This window comes from Amblyomma maculatum, chromosome 1 (assembly GCF_055883805.1).
Source record: "Amblyomma maculatum isolate TAMU_Amacu chromosome 1, ASM5588380v1, whole genome shotgun sequence".
Classification (NCBI taxonomy): domain Eukaryota; kingdom Metazoa; phylum Arthropoda; class Arachnida; order Ixodida; family Ixodidae; genus Amblyomma; species Amblyomma maculatum.
Genome location: NC_139344.1, coordinates 265728908 through 265737863, shown reverse-complemented (window position 1 = coordinate 265737863; position 8956 = coordinate 265728908). Strand labels below are relative to the sequence as shown.

At 43.4% G+C, this 8956-nt stretch overlaps 1 pseudogene; it reads left to right on the top strand.

The window, feature by feature from the left end:
* Positions 1-5810: 5810 nt before the first annotated feature.
* Positions 5811-6929, top strand: LOC146206455 (uncharacterized; annotated as a pseudogene).
* The last annotated feature ends 2027 nt before the right edge of the window (positions 6930-8956 follow it).

The following is an 8956-nucleotide window of genomic DNA, read 5'->3' as shown; positions in this document are numbered from 1 at the left end:
GAACTCTCACCCTCGGCGGGCACAATTTTCTTTGAAACTCTTGCAATTATGCAACTATTTATCTAATACTCTCTAATTAACTTTTTACTTATCGCATTTGGGTAGCTAGTGCCAGTGGTCAATTCAAAACCGTGAACAAGATGATGCCACATCATATTTTGAAACAACGAATATCTAATTTTCTAAGGCCTTCAACGCGAAGAAATCAGGTGCTTTTTCTGCGCGAAACCGAAACAGAGCGCACTAGAGATATACGCAGGAAGCTTGTTGATGACGGAACGTCCTCTGAGGACGTGTCGCAGTGACTACGACGCTAGATTCGCACTGCCTGCTCTACTCTGCCGTGTCATGCCTATTGTTTTGTTCCGTCGCTCCAGAAAACTACGACCTCCCCAGAAGGCAATGAATGTGTCATTCCTTTCAGCAAGCTGCGAAACGAAATACTGTACATGAAGTGAAACAAGAATGATTGCAGTTTGGAATGAGCGCCGTCGTTACGGCAACGCGCCATCAGCGGATGACTCAGTTTCAGTTTCGTGCGGAAAATTGCGTATGAATCCCTCCTGTTCCAGAGCTTAAGACTAAGAACATTCATTTTTAGTTATTTCAAAAACTGACATCTCATCTCCTTGTCCACGGCTCCAAACTCCCCATTGGCGCTAACAACCGAATTGATTCAACTAAAAAGCTAATTATTGAGCTTCAGTTAATTAGCTGTATGATTAGGAGAGTTTTGGAGCCAGTTATATTCGTCGGATCTGGAAGCGTTTTTCTGCAAAATATATTTTTTTTTCTATTCTGAACTCCTTATTTCGAGATATTTTTGAGAGTGTTCGCTCGATATAGATATGTGTCGTAGCTCCAAAGAAGACAACTTGAATTGCGGTTAAGAAACTTATTTTAGCCGAGGATGAACGAGTGCCACAAAATAAGCGACTAAAAGCTAAAGTGTTCCGTTCCGTTCAGTCGTTCAGTCGTGTCCGACTCTTCGTGACCGTATAGACCATGTCACGCCACGCTTTCCGGTCTCTCACTATCTTCCTAATATCACATAGCTTCATCTGCAGCGCCTCGAAGATGCCATCTAACCATCGCGTTCGCTGCCTACCCCTTCTCCGGCGACCCTCAACCTTTCCCAACATCAAATCTTTCTCCAGCGACTCCTCTCTTCTCATGAGATGACCAAAGTAGCTGAGCTTTAACTTTAGAATTTGACCCTCCAATGAGCAGTCAGGTTTTATGGTCGACAATATCGAATGATTTGATCTTTTGGCAGTCCAAGGAACTCTCAAGAGCCTCCGCCAGCACCACAATTCAAACGCGTCAATTCTTCGGCGGTCAGCCTTCTTCACAGTCCAACTCTCGCATCCATACATCACAACTGGAAAGACCATAGCACGAGTTATACGGATCTTGGTTGACAGACTAATGTCTCTGCTCATTACTAGGCGGTCAAGGCTAACCATGCTCTCTTTCCCAGAAGCAGGCGTCTCCTAATTTCATGGCTGCAGTCTCCTTCCGGGGTAATCTTGGAGCCCAAGAAGCTAAAGTGTTAAACGTGCCGCTTAGTTGAGCACCCGGCTGCTACGGCGCCGCTGGCGTGTTGAAAAAATCGGGATTGGTAGAAAAAGTCTGACGTCACACGTACAGCGGCGGAATTGAAAAGTGACTAAAACATTACACTATTTCCGATTACAACATCACAACATGACTCAAATGTCATTAGGACATGTCAGTAATAAACTAAATGAATTGCGCTGCAATGAAAGTATAGGTTGAGAGAGGGCCCCGCGGCCTTGGAAAAGCTAGTCAAACACGTTACCGCTACGCCATCCAAGCTTTTTGTTTTCTTGCATGTGTTTATTACACGCGTCTATGTACAGGAGCCAGCCATACATAGAGTGATTATTTACAAAGCAGGACTGTGTGACTGCTCTGCGGCAGTTTGACAACATAAAAAGCTGAACCCAAACAAGCCCGTTCGCACGGCTTGATTACAGTGGGCTTTATATACGTCATGTTGTTTGTCACATAACGTGATACTTTATGACTGTTTGCTAACGAGCGCGTGAGAGATCATAGAGGCACAAAATAATGGATCAGTGAATAAACAACTACCAAAGAGCGCATGGCGGTGAAGGAAGAGTGTACACGCACAAATATCCGCAAAAGATGTTGTTGAAGGGATGCTATTAACACTGTCGCATTATATCTTTAAAGGCGGATCATACCTCAAATGTTTATTCATGTAACATGAAGCAAGGCCCATTTTCGCTATCGACTTACGCTTACTGTCACACCGTTCATTCCAAGTGCAATCTTTGCCCGCCGATGTTTGGAAGGAGGATGACCAGAGACGACGAGTAATTACGAGAAGAGGACGACGCGGGTCATTAAATCCTCCCTTCCTCATCGATCATACCGTAAGGTCGTCCGTTCAGCTCCCGTCACGTAGCAATACATGGCTTGAACACAAAACACGCTCGCCCTGTTTTTGTGCCACCATTCTTTCTTGCTAAACTATCTGACAACCAGCTTAGCAGCCGTTCTTCTCCATACGCCGGAGTCGGCGTTCACACAAAGTGGCGTCTAAGTGGAAGTATACTCACACGTGCCAAACTGCAGCAGGTGATTTCGCGGCATAGAAAAAAAAAATCAACTTCGCTTGTCGTTCGTGATAAATCCTGATTCTCTTGGCTTGTTTCTGGCATGCTGACTATATTGTAGTTCTCTTTCTCTGGGTGCTTTTATGCACTGTTGTGACTAAGCTGACAATGTGGAATTCTTAATTTTTGAGGAATAAACTTTCGGACAACATTTATCTAAGTGTTTGAATATTTTAAGTGTTCATATAGTTTCAGATGCACGTGTACAAAGTTCCCCAAACAATCACTGGAGCAGTCAGCGTAGAAGGCAATCAGCAATTTAGGTAAAAAGGTCACTTGCTGCTCTGACTCACATCATCGCCCACTGCCACGGCTGCGCGTCCACTGCGTGCTCCTTCCAGCCATATGTGGCGGTCAGTAGCCGCATGCTGTAATAAATGCGGCCTTTGCAAGCGTGCCAGGACGTTACATGCAACTGCTCATAGCTGAGTAGCATTCATTTACTTGCTCAAGTACAGGATAATAAACACCTGAGCCGCTCGCTACAGTAAAGAGTGTTTTCGCTTTTAGTTTCTTGGTATCCGAATAGAAATAAAGGATGTCATCAGTGCTCGTGCATGTCCTTAACACAATGTGTGCTCAACGACCATACATTCACAACGATTTCACCTTCGAGGATTTCGCCTCAGGGAAGCCAAACACTTGGTCATGGGAAAGCATGTACCGACTGCACCGCCGGTGGATATCTGGTGGCACAGGGGATCGAACCCCGCACACCTCTTGAATGCGAGGCTGATGCTCGAACCGCCAAGCCACCGCTCTACGTCGCTGCTGCCTCTTCATGTCCCCGATGTGCCGTTATCTCACACTGCATCACGCCGCTTATCTCTCCACATGCATAACCATCGCTGTGCCTCTAGCCCAGCGTTGTTGTTGTTTTTTTTAATAAATGCAAGCGCTATCGAGGTGATAAAGCCTTCTCTGTAGGACGAAGAGTACAAGCATCGTTGTCACTGTCCTTTGCGTTATGAACGAAAAATTCCCCTTTTAAGCGATAGCTTATAGCTCGTTCGCTTGAAAAGCCGTCAGAGTAGTAGTAGTAGTAGTAGTAGCAGCAGTAGTAGTAGTAGTAGTAGTAGTAGTAGTAGTAGTAGTAGTAGTAGTAGTAGTAGTAGTAGTAGTAGTAGTAGTAGTGGTTGTGGTGGTGGTAGTAATAGTAGTGGTGGTGGTGGTGGTAGTAGTAGTAGTAGTAGTAGTAGCAGTAGCAGTAGTAGTAGGAGTAGTAGGAGTAGTAGGAGTAGTTTAAGTAGGAGTAGTAGTAGTAGTAGTAATCACCGCCTGTTGGCAATAATCGGGGGCTGCATAAGAAAACGTATCATGGCAATTTGTGGTTCTAGTGATTGATGTATAATATATAGCGATGACGAGATAATGAAATCTCTGTGGTTAATTGATGAATTAAAAAAATTCAAATGTTTGAAAAAGGGGGTTTAAAGGTGGCAAAATGCTCAGAATTAAAAGCAACTGCTTGACGATGCTAATTAAGAAAATTTAGAGAGTGCAATTGATGGAGTAATTGTTGAAATAATTAACATAAAATGAAAATATCTTGAAATGTGTCAAACTGCTCAAAAAGGGAAGCCAACGTTTGCTGTAGTTACGTATCGATGTATAAAAATAATATAAAAATGTTACAAAATAAAAAAAGCAAAATTAATGAAGTGCAAAACCATCGTCGATGTTTGCGAAACACTAGAGAGATTTAGCTTACCGTGATCCGCGATCGGCCACCGTGACTCTCTACCGCGCGTGGGCGGGGCGCTCAATCTGATTGGACCCGACGCGGCAGGTCTGTGTGCCGACATCCAGTACGTGGCGCCATCTATCGGCGTCCAGGGGAGTCTGGGCATGCGCAGTGCAACGCGCGCTGGCGGATCACGGTAGCGGATTGCGGATCACGGTAAGCTAAAACTCTCTACTATAGCATCATACCTTAACGGCAGAGCTTAGGTGTCCCCAAATGTTTTGATTGACATGTTCGTCAGCAAGGATGATATATTCTATCGGGTGGCACTTGAGCGGGACTTTACGTGCGGCAGTCGAGGCATGCGAGGCCTTCTTACCTTACCTGTTTTTTTTTTTTTTTACTTCTTACCTTTCCGTACTGAGAGGGCTTCCAAATCGGAGGGGCAGGAAGCCGAAAGCTGAGGACAGTGTCAAGGCTCAGGAGGCGGGACTTACCTGCGGCGCCCTGCAAGATTATCTGTATTTGGGCGCTTGCATAATTGAATGACCACTTACCATCATGCTTGCCACGTCATCGGGGCATATAGCATACAGTTTGCAAAATAACCCTGCTAACACCTATAGGCGTTAGCACGTTGAATGTGTCCATATTGTGTCCACCATATTGTGTCCTCCAAAAAGAATTGGGTTTTCTTGCGATTCGACCTTTGGATTCTTGCTCATTTCCCTTTTCTTTTCTTTTCGTGTGCTTTTGGGTCCTTTCTGGAGTAGTTGCATTGTCTTGTTTGCACGTAAGGCGTAATCTTTCAAGTTTTAATTTCTTGGTCATTTTGTCATGTACAGCTTGTGTCATATATGACGCGCCTTTAAATGGTTTACACATGTGCGTGGCTGTCTTTTGGTTCGCCAAAGGTCTTCTTTTGGTTTTTGGTTCGTTATCCTTTCTTACGTGATTCTAAGACCACATGTGCCACCTGTTACAAAAGCCTTCAATGTTTTCAGTTAAATTTCAACTGCCCTGTGTCGTCGCCTCCCTTTGGGCTGTATTTGCTGCGGTTTTAATTTCCAAATATATCACCAACTGGCCTACTTATTCACCCTCCTAAGATGTGAACCTGCTTATTTTTATTGCACATAAATAACTAGTCGCAAGAATAATTGATACTATAACTTTGCTTATCGGCAATTCAATACTTGCACACACTGGGACGCCCTTGTGGAGGTGTGGAGGTGCAGCTGGTGTGGAAAAGCACTGGACTTTCAGTCGTCCTTTATTATAATAGATAGGGGTTGGACTTTTCGTTTTAAACCGAAAAACACCGATAAAGGTACGCCGAAAGCATTTTAAGTGGTTCGGTTTAAATCGAAAAAGGTCAGCATCGTTTCATGCACACCGCGAACTCTCGATGATGCGAGAAAATTACAACGGTGTTCATTGGGCTCGACAGCACCACAGCTATGGCCACTGCAACTCACCTGCGACGCTTGTTCGTCTTGCAGGTAAATGCAAAATATACTTTATTCGCGAGACGCACGCGCTATGCTGGCTTACTGGTGCTGCCGAGCCCACTGTGCTGCATCCAGATTGCCTTTGATTGCTACTATGTTATTAAGCAGTTACTAATCCTCGCTGGCGACGTTGACCTAAACCCTGGTCCCAATAACACTAGTTCCGGTGATACCCAATCTTCCACCGAAATACTTGGAGCACTAAACGAAATTCGTTCCGGACAAGCTTCACTTCTTACCGAAATGAAATCTGTTCGCCTTAAACTTTCCCAGAATGACGAAACATTTCAGGAAATCAAAAACAGACTGGCCAAAATTGAAGCTGACTGTTCATCAATGATAGCTGTTAAAGAACAGATGAACCACATACAAGAACTCTCCGAACAAAATGCTGTGCAAATTGCCAGCATTGAAACCAGACTGGATGATTCGGACGACAGATCACGCAGATCAAACCTTTTGTTTTTCGGCCTTAAAGATGTCGAACGCGAAACATGGGCGCAATCGGAAGACCTCGTAATCCAGCATTGTAGTACGCTATTAGATACTACCCTCGTTCCTCTTGATATTGAAAGAGCTCACAGGCTGGGAAAGTTCAGAGCGGACCGTGACCGACCAATCATCGTTAAGTTTGTCCACTTTAAGGTAAAAGAAAAGCTACTTTCATGTGCCAAGAAACTAAAAGATTCAGGTTACAGCATTTCTGAAGATTACTGTCCGCACACGCTTACCACTAGAAAGCACCTCCTGGAATTCGGTAAAGCACAGTAAGGAAAATATAAACTTAGACACAACAAACTAATCATCGGAAACAAAACCTACATATTTGACCACAGCATTCAGCAGGTTATCCCCCACCCTTTAAACTCGTAGAAGGAAATCATTCGCGTCCTAACCTTTCATACATCTCTTTTTTATATACTAATATTCGAAGCCTTTTGCCAACGCTTGATGCACTTCGTAATATAATTCACACAACAGAATCTAACCTGGTCATTCTTACCGAAACGTGGCTCAATTCATCAATCGCAGACTCCGAAGTACTTTCGCTTTCTTCAGATTTCAATATTTTCCGGCGTGATCGAAATAATAAACGTGGTAGTGGTGTACTGATAGTCGCCCACCGCAGCCTTCAGTGCACTGATTTTAGGACATCCTCCCCCTTAGAAATTATATGTTATTAGCAACGCCTCTTATCCACCTATAGTAATTGGCGTCTGCTATCGCCCTCCTGATGCTGATATTTCTTTCGTTGCCGAGTTCCACGAGGTCATTTTATCAGTAACCAGCGCATACCGTCTATCGCCCATCCTGCTTTTCGGAGACTTCAATTTCCCCGCGATAACTTGGTCAAATCTTGCCTCGGTTCTATCACTAAACAACAGCGAAAGTGACTTCGTAAACACTTGCCTAACGTTTGGACTAACGCAAACAGTCACAGAGCCGACGCGTTGCGGTAGCAAATCATCAAACACACTCGATCTGGTTTTAGCTTCCGAGTCCGATATGCTCTCTCCGCTCACATATTTGCCAGGGCTTAGTGACCATTCAATTTTGCACGGTTCCTTTCATTGTCATCTGCCGCATACGCCTAAAATAACGAAAACAATAACACTATACGACAGGGGGAATTATTCCATAATTAATGCAGCACTCGAAGAATTTTGCATCTGGCTTCTTCACGATTTTTCAAAATGCCCCGTAGAAACTAACTGGTTACTTTTTAAGAACAAAATACATTTGTTGATACTAACGCACATACCAACTACTACTATAAGAGAAAAACAGCCATCACCATGGTTTAACATCACGTTGAAACGTCTTAATAACAAAAAGAAAAGGCTATTCCGCTCAGCTAAAAAAACTAACAACCAATGTGCATGGCAAAAGTATTACGCAGCGGAAAAGGAGTTTGAATCACTTGCTAGCAAAACTAAACGCTCTTTTTATTCATCAGTCTTGCCAACAATGATAAAAAATAACCCTAAAAAGTTTTGGAATACGATTTGCCCCAAACACTGGCAACCGTTACAACTATGCGATCAGCAGAACCGTCCAATCCCTGACAATAAAATAGCTGAAGAACTTAACCACACATTCACATCTGTATTTACGCAAGAACCCGCCAACACTTTACCAGATTTCCCTAGCTATGATCAAGCAGTCATGCCTGATATCATTTTCAATCCTTCCGGTATCGCGAAAATTATAAACTCATTAAAACTTACATCTTCATCGGGTGTCGATGGCATCAACTCAAAAGTACTAAAACACGCCAAAACTGTTGTCAGCGTCATTTTATGTCATATTTTTTAGCAATCGTTGTCATCAGGAGTGGTGCCGGAAGACTGGAAAATAGGCAAGGTTGTTCCAGTTCCCAAAAAAGGTCCTCCATCTTCATGTTCTAGTTATCGTCCTATTTCACTAACAAGCGTCTCTTCAAAACTAATGGAGCATGTGCTTTACTCTCACATGATAAAATTTCTAATTTCTATAGCCTTTTTTCATCCTAATCAACATGGTGTTCGTAAAGGACTGTCATGTGACACTCAACTAGCTTTATTCCCCAATGACATAAGTTCTAACCTGGATTTAAACGTACCTGTAAATGCTCTTTTTTTTAGATTTTGAAAGAGCATTCGACAAAGTTCTCCATCAGCGACTTTTACTTAAACTTTCACGATTAAGCATTAACCCTCTTGTATTGGAATGGATACGTAATTTTCTGACTAACCGGAAGCAATTTGTGTACGCTAACAAACTCTCATCGACTTGCTCCCCAGTCCTCTCCGGCGTTCCGCAAGGCACTGTACTTGGACCCTTGCTCTTCCTAATCTACATTAATGATCTGCCTAGTAACATTGTTTCTAACATCCGCCTATTTGCAGACGATTGCGTCATCTACCGTCCCATCCATAACAGTTCCGATTCTCGCATTCTTCAAGATGACCTTAAACGCGTTGAAGCCTGGTGCGACAAATGGTTAATGTCTTTAAACACTAATAAAACGTCATTACTCTCTTTTCATCGACGACAGCACTATCAACCCTCCAAGTATGTCATCTGTGGCTCCGAAATTTCATCTGTCCAATCAT